Source organism: Eriocheir sinensis, unplaced genomic scaffold (genome assembly GCF_024679095.1).
Source record: "Eriocheir sinensis breed Jianghai 21 unplaced genomic scaffold, ASM2467909v1 Scaffold1100, whole genome shotgun sequence".
Taxonomy (NCBI): domain Eukaryota; kingdom Metazoa; phylum Arthropoda; class Malacostraca; order Decapoda; family Varunidae; genus Eriocheir; species Eriocheir sinensis.
Window position 1 is genome coordinate 84,321 of NW_026110409.1, and position 13,573 is coordinate 97,893.

The 13,573-nt window shown below is 43.6% G+C and overlaps 1 long non-coding RNA gene across 1 annotated transcript; it reads right to left on the bottom strand.

The window, feature by feature from the left end:
* Positions 1 to 7,577: 7,577 nt before the first annotated feature.
* LOC126989225 (uncharacterized) lies at positions 7,578 to 13,358 on the bottom strand. The gene is made up of 2 exons (XR_007743039.1): positions 11,481 to 13,358; positions 7,578 to 11,392 (listed from the first exon to the last, which is right to left on the bottom strand). It is a non-coding gene; the product is annotated as an uncharacterized LOC126989225 (long non-coding RNA).
* Positions 13,359 to 13,573: the final 215 nt, after the last annotated feature.

The window sequence follows — 13,573 nt, forward strand, 5'->3', positions numbered from 1 at the left end:
TCACAAAGAACAGGGAGAGTTTTAATACACATAAATAGCTACTTTGGCTGTCAGACGAGTAATATCAAGGCATGAGGCAATAGTTTGGAAGTAATACGAATTTAAATGTAGAGAAAATAACCAAGATATCACACAAAACAAAGGAGATTTTAAAGTCAAACGAAGTATTTTCATTGGCTGTCAAAAACGAAATGTTACCACTGGATGTCAAACGAGTAAACGACAGGTAATATTTTGGGATACGAATTTAAATGTAGATAAAATAACCAAGATATCACACAAAACAAAGGAGATTTTAGAGTCAAACGAAGTATTTCCATTGGCTGTCAAAAACGAAATATTACCACTGGATGTCAGACGAGTAAAAGATAAGTAATATTTTGGAATACGAATTTAAATGTAGAGAAAATCACTAAGATATCACACAAAACAAAGGAGATTTTAAAGTCAAACGAAGAATTCCCACTGGCTGTCAAAAACGAAATATTACCACTGGATGTCAGACGAGTAAAAGACAGGTAATATTTTGGAATACGAATTTAAATGTAGAGAAAATAACTAAGATATCACACAAAACAAAGGAGATTTTAAAGTTAAACAAAGTATTCTCATTGGCTGCTAAAAATTTAATGTTACCACTGGATGTCAGACTGGTAGTATGCATTTGTTAATAGTTCAAAAGTAACACGAATTTCAGTATAAAGAAAATAACTAAGATATCACACAAAACAAAGGAAATTTTAAGAACAAACGAAGTATTCTCATTGGCTGTCAAAAATGAAAAGTTACCACTGGGTGTCAAGACTGGTAATATGCATTTGTTAATAGTTCAAAAGTAACACGAATTTCAGTATAGAGAAAATAACTAAGATATCACACAAAACAAAGGAGATTTTAAAGTTAAACGAAGCATTCTCATTGGCTGCTAAAAATGAAAAGTTACCACTGGGTGTCAAGACTGGTAATATGCATTTGTTAATAGTTCAAAAGTGATACGAATTTCAGTATAGAGAAAATAACTAAGATATCACACAAAACAAAGGAGATTTTAAAGTTAAACGAAGCATTCTCATTGGCTGTCAAAAATGAAATGTTACCACTGGATGTCAGACTGGTAATATGCATTTGTTAATAGTTCAAAAGTAACACGAATTTCAGTATAGAAAAAATAACTAAGATATCACACAAAACAAAGGAATTTTTAAAGTTAAACGAAGAATTCCGATTAACCGTCAAAAACGAAATCTTACCACTGGATGTCAGACCAACGTTGCCAGATGGTCGAGGTCAGCCTCTTATTTTTACCTATTTATCCCCCAAAAACTGTCTCCTGGGCCCTAATACCTAGATTTACTTATATTTATCGCTACATGCGTTAATTCCTTAGGTCTTATGGTGATAGTTATGTGTCAGAAACCGGTAAAAAGGATGCTCTGAGTACGACAATCTGGCAACATTGCGTCAGACTAGTAATTGACGCGAGGTAATAGTGTTAAAAGTAATACGATTTTTAATACAGAAAATAACCCAGATATCACACGACACAAGGTTTTAAAGGTCAGACTAAACACCTCCACACACACATATTCACATTAGCTGTCAGACTTGTAATATGAATGAGGTAATATTGTAGAAGTATTACGATGCTAAATATAAAGTAACCCAGATATTACACGACACAAGGTTTTAAAGGTCAGACTAAACACCTCCACACACACATATTCACATTAGCTGTCAGACTTGTAATATGAATGAGTTAATATTGTAGAAGTATTACGATGCTAAATATAAAGTAACCCTGATATTACACGACACAAGGATATTCTAAGGTCATACGAAATACCTGCACGTATATTGATTCTCCAGGAACACGATGCAACACTATAATTACAGGTATTAGATGAACCTTGATTCCTGAAGAACACCCAAAGATCCAACCCTCCTTGCCTCCCTCCCTCCCTCCCTCTCTCCCCTCCCTCCTCCCATCTGTTATTATTACTCCCTCTGGAACACTCCCTTCGCGTCCTTGAGTTAACTCCCTACAATATGACACGTGTCGCTAATGACATACCTGGGGAATAAGATAAACAGGTAAACGAGATAATATTTGGCACAGGGAATACAATAGATAATTAAATGCAATAATACAGCTGCTTTTTTTTTTCTATTTGGGGACTTTTTTTTACCGGATGGAATGTTATGCAGTTCGAAGATTGCTCACTGAAACGGTCATGGTACTGTGAACTTCGCGACCAACTTCCCTTCCCTTCACCTCGACCTTTGCATAACCTCCTTCATCCTGCTCTTCTTCCCTTCCCTTGCATCTCACCTTCCTCTTTCTCTATCAGGATCAACTTAGAAGCATCAACTTGGCAACCAACTGGCCATCTCTGTGTCCGTGCCCTTCCCTTCACCTCGACCTTAGCATAACCTCCTTGCCCTTCTTCCTTTCCTTTGCATATCTTACACCTTCCTCTTTTTCTAACAGTATCAACTTAGAAGCATCAATTTAGCAACCAACTGGCCATCTCTGTGTCCGTGCCCTTCCCTTCACCTCGACCTTAGCATAACCTCCCTGCTCTTCTTCCTTTCCCTTGCATCTCTTAAACCTTCCTCTTTTTCTAACAGTATCAACTTAGAAGCATCAACTTGGCAACCAACTGGCCATCTCTGTGTCCCTGCCCTTCCTTTCCCTTCCCTTCACCTCGACCTTAGCATAACCTCCTCCCTGCCCTTCTTCCCTTCCCTTGCATATCTTAAACCTTCCTCTTTTTCTAACAGTATCAACTTAGAAGCATCAACTTGGCAACCAACTGGCCATCTCTGCGTCCCTGCCCTTCCTTTCCCTTCCCTTCACCTCGGCCTAACCACAACCTTCAACCTGGTCTTCTCTCCCCTTTGCCCTTCCTATACCTCGTCCCCCTTCTTCCCCCTTCTCTATCGCCACGTTCATCTTCACGTAGCGGAGGTTCGTGCAAGCATTAGTCCACGTGCAATAGTTATGAAAAAACGCCAACTCTGAAACTACCCTTGAGAGTGGAACGCGAGGGGAATGGTGCAAGAAGTATTGTGTCATGGTGAGGGTGTGGTGGGGGATGGAGGGAGCCAGCCAGCCCATTGATCTAGTTGGACCCTGGCCAAGAACCCTCCTCCCCCTCTACACCCCTCCCGTCGGTGCTTCACTCTCACTGCCGCGCCACAAGGAAACACGGACCGACACGCACGCCGGCCGGGGAGCGCCTCGCCTCGCCCCTATGCGCTGCGTTAATGATGATAAATATAGGTAAACTAACGCTAGCCCCGTGTTTTGTCCTCCATGATACTGAGGGTTCCTGAAGTCCAGGTTCGAAAGATGACATGTGAAGATCGCCTTGCCTCAATTCGCTGCGTTAATGATGATAAATATAAAAGTAAACCAACTGAACTAAATATAAAACCAACGCCAGCCCCTGTGTTTTGTCCTCCATGATACTGAGGGTTCCTGAAGGCGAGGTTCGAAAGATGACATGTGAAGATCGCCTTGCCTGGAGTCGCTGCGTTAAATATGATAAAAATAATAGAAAATCAACACCCACCTCTGAATACTGTCTTCGTAGCTACTGACGGAGGTTTGATTTCAGAAACTGTAGAGATAACGCACGTAAATGGAACACGAACATCAAGAAAAGGTATTGGAATGAACGATAAAAAAATAACAATCAACAGCAGCCTCCCAGTGTTGTCTCATGATATTGACGGTTCCTGAGGTTCAAATTTAGCTGCTGACATAAAGAAAACGCACGCAAATGGTATATATGAGTATCAAAAACGATTAGAAAAGGGAGAAAAAGTATTGAAAAGAACGGTGAAATTTATATATAATCAACAGCAGCCTCCCAGTGTTGTCTGTTATGATACTGACAGATCCTGGAGTTTAATTTTAGAAGCCGACATATAAGAAACCGAACATAAACGGCATGAATATAAAAAAATAGCGATTGAGGTAAAGTATATAATCACAACCAGCCTCTCGGTGATACTCTCTTCCATACTGACGGTCCCTGAGATTAAATTCGAAAGAAGAAATACAAAGAAACTGGACATGGATGACACACACAAATACCAGGAACGATTCAGGTGAAGAAAAAAAATACATAATCACCAGTCTCTAAGTATTGGTTGCCTTCTTTGGTATACTGACGGTTCCTGAAGCTGTATTTTGGAGGCTGACATGTAAAGGAAAAATAAAACATGTACGTAAATGACACACGAATACCTGGAAGGATTGGGTTCGTCCACTCTAGGTACGCGATAATAAAAATGTCACTTCTCGGAATTGCTCGCCTGAAGGCCATATAACGATACAAAGAGCGCGCGTCCAGCCCTCCTTACGGACCTTTCAACAGAGAATAACAAAGAAGGAGGAGATTGAAGTTAATGTGGCTTGTTTGTTCATTAATTATCCGGGTTTTTTCGGATTTCCAACGGAGAATAACAGAAGATAGACTGAGAATAGACTGGGTTAATGCGGCCTGTTTATTTAATTATTATCCGTTATTATCCGAAGAAAGAGACTGAAGTTAACGTGGCTTGTTTGTTCATTAATTATCCGGGTTTTTTCGGATTTCCAACGGAGAATAACAGAAGATAGACTGAGAATAGACTGGGTTAATTAATATGGACTGTTTATTCAATTATTATCCGTTGTTATCCGAAGAAAGACTAAAGTTAATGTGGCCTGTTTGTTCATTTATTGCTCTTTTTTTCGAACTTCCAACACGGAATAAGAAAAAATAAATAGACGAAGTTACAGTTCCCAATTTATATATTTATTATTTGCTTATGAACTAGCATGCAAACGATAACAAATCATCTTTTTTTTTCTTGTCCCAACTTTGAAATAACTACTTCCAATCTTTCGAAAATAATAAAATAACGTAAATGAAAAAGTAAAAGTCCCGGACCAGAGTATTATCATAACCTATACAACTTAAAGGAAACAAAAAGCTAAGTACTCAATATGTAAACACGTTCTACTACACATATCAAAAGGGAAAAAAAAAGGTTATATATCTAGATTACATACAGGTTGAGAATGTCAGGTAACCAAAGCAAACAATTAAGTTATTCGTCTAAGGTCCCACAAGTTATTTTTTTCCCCCTCTGACTACCCGTACCTTGAATAGCATTGAGTACCCCCTTACCCACCACCCTCCAGCCCCCACCGCCCGTCCCCCCGTCACTCAGCGGGCACGACGGGAAGGAGACACGGCCGCCACAGGGAGGGAACAGGATATCAGGAGCGAGCAAGCGCCTCAAGGATGGTGACGCAGTTAGTTAGGTCTCCGTGCGTGCGTTCTTATCCTCCTCCTCCTCCTCCTCCTCCCCCTGGGTTACGCAAGTGTTACGCATGAGTGGTACTGCTGTGGCGTTCTAAGAAGAGGTGTTTGATGGTGTATTTGTTTGTTTTCTACAGCAAAGGAGGGAGTTAAAAGGCAAAAAAATAATAATAATAAAAACTACGTGAAGACAAAATAGATGAGAGAGAGAGAGAGAGAGAGAGAGAGAGAGAGAGAGAGAGAGAGAGAGCACGAACGAACGAACGAACGAAAGGAAGAAAGAGAAAGAAAGGAAGAAAGAGAAAGAAAAGCGAAAGAAAAGGAAGGAAGGAAGGAAGGAAGAACACAAAATAGAAAGAAAAAGAAGGAAGGAAAGAAAGAAAAAGAAGAAAAAAAAAACAGGATGAGACAAAGAAAGGAAAAGAAAGAACAGACGAACACACACACACACTTTCAATACACATGTTCTCCCTTCCTTCCCCTCCTCCCTCCCTCCCTTCCTTCCTCCCCCTTCTCCTTCCCTCCCCATTCTCTCTATCCTATTTCTCCGCTATTTCGTACAATTTATTAATCATTTAAGGACATCACCGCCATTACGACCCTCCACGGGGGCTCTTTTATGGCGACACGTGCAAACGATGTCACGTCAATTTGGGCAGAAATGTAAACAAAGAAGTGAACGCAATATTTACACTTACCCGTAATATATTAGGGAAAAAAACGCTCGTGGATGAATATAATAAAGTGATATCAGTGGTGCCGACAGTAGTAGTAGTAGTAGTAGTAGTAGTAGTAGAAGTAGAAGAAGAAGAATAGCAGTAGTAAGTTGTGTTAGTAGTTAGTTGTAGTAATAGTAGTAACCGATGTTATACCACCACTACAAGACCACATACTACTAATACAAATAATCCTGCTGCTAATAATACTAGTAATATCAATTTTGTTAACCCGAGCACCTCATTATACGGTTACTCATTATAGCCACACAAAAAATCTAACTTACGAGTGTTAGAACAAAACGCAAAGGTCAGGCCCAAAGTACAGTTCGCACGTTGAGGCTCTTCTTTACCTCGCTCACACCAGGAAATATAATGATAATACGTGACAATAGTTGCTGACAGAAGGGAGGGTGAAGGTGGGGGGGGGGGGGGGTGACAGGTCCTTTGCTGAAGTCTTGCCCTGCCTCCCTTTGTCCTTAATTTGACTTTGATGATCTACTTCCTTTTGCGGTTTAGGTTAGGTTTAGTTTTTACATATTATTCTAAGATAGGCACCAGTCAGTGTGTGTGTGTGTGTGTGTGTGTGTGTGTGTGTATTCATATACTTTACTTATCTAGTTCAGCATATTCTTTACTCTAAATTGGAATAGTTACAGCTCCGTTTAGAGACAAAAAATAATAAAATGAAGAAAAGCAGCTTGTAGGCCTAATTCCCGATAGCAATCAGCGCAGACTGGTGCAGGCTGCCGCCCTGCGAGGGACGCCCCGCCGGCAGGTAGCGAGGCGAGGGCCGGGCCGGGGAGCGTGCCGCCTGTCGCCAGCTTCGTGCCAGGCTAGGGGCAGAACAAAGAAGCTAAGCGAGCGCATGCGTGGCCTGAGGGGAACACCGCGCCCCTCTGATGCCTTGTTGCCGATTTCCAAGGAGGGAACTCGTGGGTGATGCCACTATGTCAATACGGAGACACGGAACGCAGACGAGTGGCGGCGCCAATACTGCGTGTCATGGAGCAACACGTGCACTGCAGCGGCGGGGAACAAGCGGATCAGCGGCTGTCACCAGGAACATTGTCCGGGCCACCTCCGGCCAGTTGCTAACAGGCCACGGTCCTTCACCTTTAACAATCCTCGAAGATGATTACATGAATAAATAATCTTATGAATTACAAAACGCAGTAGAGGTGAGCGATGCCGGGCGCCCCCGCGGTGGGTTCAGTTTTAAAGGGGAGGTGGCTGCGGCTTGTAAACAAACGGCCACGCTGTGCCGCCCCCCACCCCCACCGCGCCCCTTCGCCGCCTCCACCACCAGGGACTGAGCCGCACCGCACGCCGACGCAGCCACTCCACGCACCCCGGAATTCAGCATCTGTATCACACACACACACACACACACACACACACACACACACACACCAAAAATATAATTTGTTGAGGTGTTGCCTAAATTCATTCAAACCAAATCACATTATGTAAATCTGATGTTCTCCGAGACTCCGCCACGCCTCGGGTACATTATACTTTTTCTTTTTACTTCCAAATCACACACACACACACACACACACACACACACACACACACACACACACACACACCTAAAAACATAGTTAAAATAAACTTTAATTAGTATCCCAAAAGTTGCATTAAGTGACGCACAGTTTAAGTGCTGTGAATGTACATAACCTCATAATTTTTTTTTGCAACAAAGACTAAAGTGGGGAATTACCGCGATGGGGCAGGTGGCAAGGCAATGAGCTTTTCCTGGTAGAAGCTTTGCAGGGGAGCCACCCACGCACCTACCACCGCCCTCGCCAGCCGGAGACGTGAACCCAATTATCGGTGTGTACAGTAACTTAGGCACGGGTGGGGTGGGGTGGGGGGGAAGGCAGCAAGCAACACGCATTGTGCACAGAGCAAGGACAGGCGTGGGGAAGTACGCACAACCGCTCCGAGCTGTGAGGAGTCGCTGGTAAGAATCAGGTCGGGTTATGGTTGTGTGAGGGTGAGGGGGCCGCGGGTGAAGAGGCAGCGGCGGCGGGTGTTGGCGGCGGCGGTGACGACTCGGCCACACAAAGGCAGAGGGCCAGTGCGCAGGTGCAGGCCAAGAGGCAGGCCGCTCCGGAGGCCCAGGCGCGCCCTCGGTACTGCGACGGTACTTATCAACGCGCGCCCTTCCCCTGACAACAACTTCTGCCACCACAATAACGAAGCAGAAGCCCCATTGACTAAACTATATTGAAACGAGATCAGAAAACCTTATAACTTATTTGTGGTGAGTTCATTACACGAGGCTTTCCATACCAACAACTACTGCTGGTACGCTAACAACGGAGAAGCTCTATTTATCGTAACGTCTTAAAACGAGATCAGAACACGTTATAGTATGTTTGTGGTGGGTGATGACACGCGCCCTTCCACAACAAGAACAACTAATATGCCTACTACAATAACAACGAAGAAACTATTTATCATGCCATCTTGAAACGACATCAGAAAACCTTGTGTTTGTTTTGACTTTTCTCTAAATATCGCCCTTCCACAACAAGAATTATACTACTACAACAACTAACAGAAACTCTATTCATTATTCCATCTCGAAACGAAATCGCATGACTATAACAAGGCCAACAACAGCAATAACATAACAAAGAACCAAACAAGTGACTATCAAAACTGTCCCCTTCACACCAGCAATCACTAAACTCTTAACTTGTGTTCGTGGCGTCGTGTGATTGGAACTAGCGTTAATACTTCTGAAGGAGAATGATACAAGCCTACTACTAGACCGACTGCGATGGTTTAGTTATTCAAGTCCACGTCTTGGCTCTCTCTCGCCTCGGCTAAATACAGTTCCCACAAAAACTAGGCACCACACGAGAGGCGAATGAAGAGAAAAAATTAAACAAAAAAAAATCCTTCATGTGACAAGAAAATAAGACTTGTTTTCGTTATTTTCCTAAGTCTTGCCTCGATCCTTCCTCCTCTCTACTTTACACCTCCTCCACCTCCTCTTCTTCTTCTTCCTCCTTCTAGTGCTCTTATTTCTCTTCTCTTTGACCTAATTCTGAAAGGGGGAAGACTTCGGGGAGGAAAAGAGCGCGCGGGGATGAAGAGAGCGAGAGGAGAAAGAGAGGACAACCCGACCTATCCAACATTTCTCTCTTATCTCTCTCTCTCTCTCTTCCACATGGAATACACACACACACACACACGCACCGAATCAATACTCAGGATCGAGCTAGTAACACCGGCAGTCTGAGTAGTTACGAAAAACACAAAGATCGGAGAATGTGACCTTTGCAGAGAGAGAGAGAGAGAGAGAGAGAGGGGGGGAAGGAGTCACGTAGCCATAAGAACACGGGGAGTTACGCTGTTCGTCACCCTCACTAGCCTACTCCTTCCACTTCCGTGAGACAAAGCTTTCCCGCTCAAACAGGGACGCGCCAAGCCTTCAACACACACACACACACACACACACCTACTCGCTTCCTGCCTCTCTCAGCGTGCACACATGAGGAAGGAAGCCCTACACACACACACACACAAACACACACGTTCTCTGAGATGCGATGAGACAATGGAAGAGATTTTTCTACGGTTGTTATCTTCGAAAGGAAGGAAGGGTTTAGTGTGTGTGTGTGTGTGTGTGTGTGTGTGTGTGTGTGTCAAGTACTTTTCTTTCAGTGTCTTTAATTCTCTATCTATCATGATGTCTCGTTCCAATCGCACACTTCTTCAAAGAGAGCACCAAGGTTACGTCTGCTGTTAACTTTTTCTCTTCCATTCTGTCGATTACACGCATATCTTTAATTCCTTCACTTCTCTTCATCCTTTTCCTTTTCATCTTTCCCTTCACAAAGCCTCTCACCCATTTTCTCACACTGCACCCACTTCCCTTATCTGTTAATCGTAAACTTTTCAACAGCTTCCTCTCTACACTTCTTATCTACATCTAAACTATCCAAGAGGTTCCTTTCCCCCACTTAACCACTCCATGATTCACACCCTCGCTTCCTCTGGCATGTCAACTCCCACAGATACTCCCAGCGATCTTCTATACGTAAAAATATTGATGATAGCGGCGATAATAACGATGATAATAGCAATAATAATAGCGACGTTCTCTGTCACTCCATCATCAAATGTCCCATCGTGTGCTGAGTGGTCTGTTGACTATTAAAGGATGCTTCAAGACCAAGAGGCTTCCCTCAATCATCGAAGCCAAGCGTTTTAACCCCTAATCGACAGACGAACCATTAGTTTTTGGATGAGGGGGAAGGAGATCCATCAGGCAATTGTGACTATCAGGCTGAAGACAGTTAAAAAATGGGAGGAGGAAAAGGAAAAATTTGGAAAGTTTCGTTTAGTCGGCGCAACATCTGTGGTCATATGCCGGAGAGACAGAAGGGAAAGGAATTATAGGAGAAAGGAACAAACCCCAGGGGACGGGACACAACCCCCGATTAATACCTGGTACCCATTCACTGCTGGGTGAACAGGGGCGTAGGGTATCAGAAAAGCCGCCCAAATTTTTCCACTCCGCCCGGGAATCAAACCCGGGCTCTCTTGGATGTGAGCCGAGTGTGCTAACCACTGCACCACGAAGCCCCCTAGGAGGAAAAGGAGGAGGGATATGTATTACTCCTCACTGTCTATCTAATGAGCAGGACTACACTTCATGCTTGTTTATCCCATCAGTCCTGTTTGCCCGCTGTATACGTAGGTGACCCTCCAGCACGCGGCGAACAGGTGTGGAAAGACTCAGCTAGACTCAACAGTTGTGCAACGCTGCAAACGCGATGGTTTATCAATCTTGCGGGTCAGCGTTACGAAATGTGCGAGAGGCAGCGAGCGGTGCATCACTAACACGTTGAACTCATAGGCATTATTTTCTTTATTGCTTTCATGATGTTTTAAGGAACCACTGGTGTTTTGGGGAACTTAAAACCCGTATTCTCTGACAACAAGTATTTCCTAAGGGTTTTCTTGAGTGTTTCTCCTGTTCATGTTGCAGAAGCCTCATCAAACTATCACAAGGCTTACAAAACTACCCATGGAACTAACCACAACCTATACAAAAGCCTATTTCCAAAGGGTTCTCTTGAGCGCTTTTCCCGTTCACGATGCAGAAGCCTTATCAAACTATCACAAGGCTTACAAAACTACCCATGGAACTATCCACAACCTATACAAAAGCCTTACCAAATGTGTGTGTGTAAGCCTTATCAAACTATCACAAGGCTTACAAAACTACCCATGGAATTATCCACAACCTATACAAAAGCCTTACCAAATGTGGGTGTGTAAGCCTTATCAAACTATCACAAGACTTACAAAACTACCCATGGAACTACCCACAACCTATACAAAAGCCTTACCAAATGTGGGTGTGTAAGCCTTATCAAACTATCACAAGGCTTACAAAACTACCCATGGAACTACCCACAACCTATACAAAAGCCTTACCAAATGTGGGTGGGTGTAAGCTCCGAAATGTATGAGAATATGGACCTGAAACTTACCCCGCTGGCATGATTACTACCCCTGCACATATTAAAAGACGCCTCCTACTACTTCAGTGTGTCTAAATCAGGAGCGTTGCAAGTCGAGGCTAACCGTCAGCTGGCCAACGCTTTTTTTTTCCCGCCATAGAGGTTCAAACAGACAAACCGGCGCGGACCCGAATGATGCACCAGTGAGTCACCTTTGGGCGCGCTGAACCGGATTCCTAACCTGTGACAGCATCTACACGTGCGGCGCCTTTGCCTTATGTGTCAAGTTTGCATGAGAATATAAAAGGAGAACGCAAGTAATGGTAATGATGATACGTGATAATGAGAACAAGAACAATAGCTTACCTAATAACTTACTTTCTTCTCTCAAGTATCATGATTTTAAGTTTCCAATTACTTTTTTTCTACACACTTCTCACATTCAAGGACAGAGTACGCTACCTTGCTTTCTGCGTCTTCAAATAAGCAAATAATGGTAATAATAGCAATGAAGACATATTATTTTAACTTTTTCAACGCTCTTTCTCAAATACTTCCACAATCGTAGTTTCCCATCATAAGCAACAACACTCCCTGCACACATATGTCACATTCAAGGAGAGAGAAAAATGGCATTGTCGAGGAAGATGACAAAAACACGTTACATAACACAGCTCCCTGGAAGAAAAAATAAACTTCACCTCCCTGAAACATGTAACCATTATCCCGCTCGCTCGGTGACACGCCTCGGGGCAGAAACGGTGTAAAGAGAGGCACTTGGAATACAAAATGGAGCTAGTATGGAAACGCAGACAAAAAAGGTATAAGAAATAATGCACCGTGAAACAATAGGCGAGGAGCTGCACACGACGGGGAGAGGAGACGAGGAGGAGGAGAGGGGGAAGAGGAGAAGGTTGAGGCTGACGGGTGGGTGTGCTTGGGAAGAGAGAGAAAGGCTTGTTGCAGATGACGTGATAAACACACACACACGGGGAAGCGACTCGTGTGTGTGTGTGTGTGTGTGTGTGTGTCAAGGCGTTGTAATACCGGGTGGAGGCAGTGTGTAGCAGTATGAGTGTTTTGTAGTGGCGAAGGCTTAAGTGGGAGTAGGCGTGAGTGAAAGAATTTGGTGGTGTGGGTGTTTGGTGAAGAGTCGCCGGGTACAGTGAGGCAGCCTGGCAAAGATATTAATAGCCTCCCCGGTGCACTGTTAACACGACTAACTACGAATACAAGACCACGAGTTCGTATCCCAGCCAGGGCAGTCAGAACGCAGCTTATCTTGGGGGTCAACCTCCCTTTTACGCTGGTTGATAAACGGGTATCTGGGGAAACTTGGGGAAGGTTATCAGTGGTAACTTGGGGGTCACACTTGCCCTGGATTCTTTAGTCGTACTCAGCACAGACTCAAGGGGCGATGAGACGGATATGAACGCCGAGGCCACGCGCAGCTTTGGCATATGCCCCAATCTTAACCTTTTACTTTAATAACAAGGAGTTTTGAAATATGAAAAGTAAAGCCCGCTGACTAAACAAAATTAAAAACTACACGTATGTTAATGACTATAAATATTTCAATCACACTTCTTTCGAAATTATGCAATGAGTGTCCGTCTCCCATTTTGCAATTAGAAAGACCTTAATCAAAGAATCCTTATTCGTGGCGAAACGATTATGTTGCGAATCCCTTAAGGCCCGCGCGAGGCTTTTTCCGATGATTCTCTTCCTCCTTGACACTGTGACCCGCGGCCGCACCCACCACCTGAAGCCAAGTTCAAGATCGACTTTGAAGTGTGTGTGTGTGTGTGTGTGTGTGTGTGTGTGTGTCAGTTGTTGGTCTTCTTGGTAAACATACTCGCGTCTTGTCTTTTTCTTTATTACTATTATTCGCTTGAGTCCTCGGTAACTCGAGGCATTTGTGGCCAACACCTGCAAAACTCAAGCATCGGCTGCCACCCAAACACGACCGTTGAGGATCTTTTACTGAATGCTGGTGTGATTTAGATCCTGGAAAACCTTGAGCTATACAAATGCAAGCTATTTTAAAATC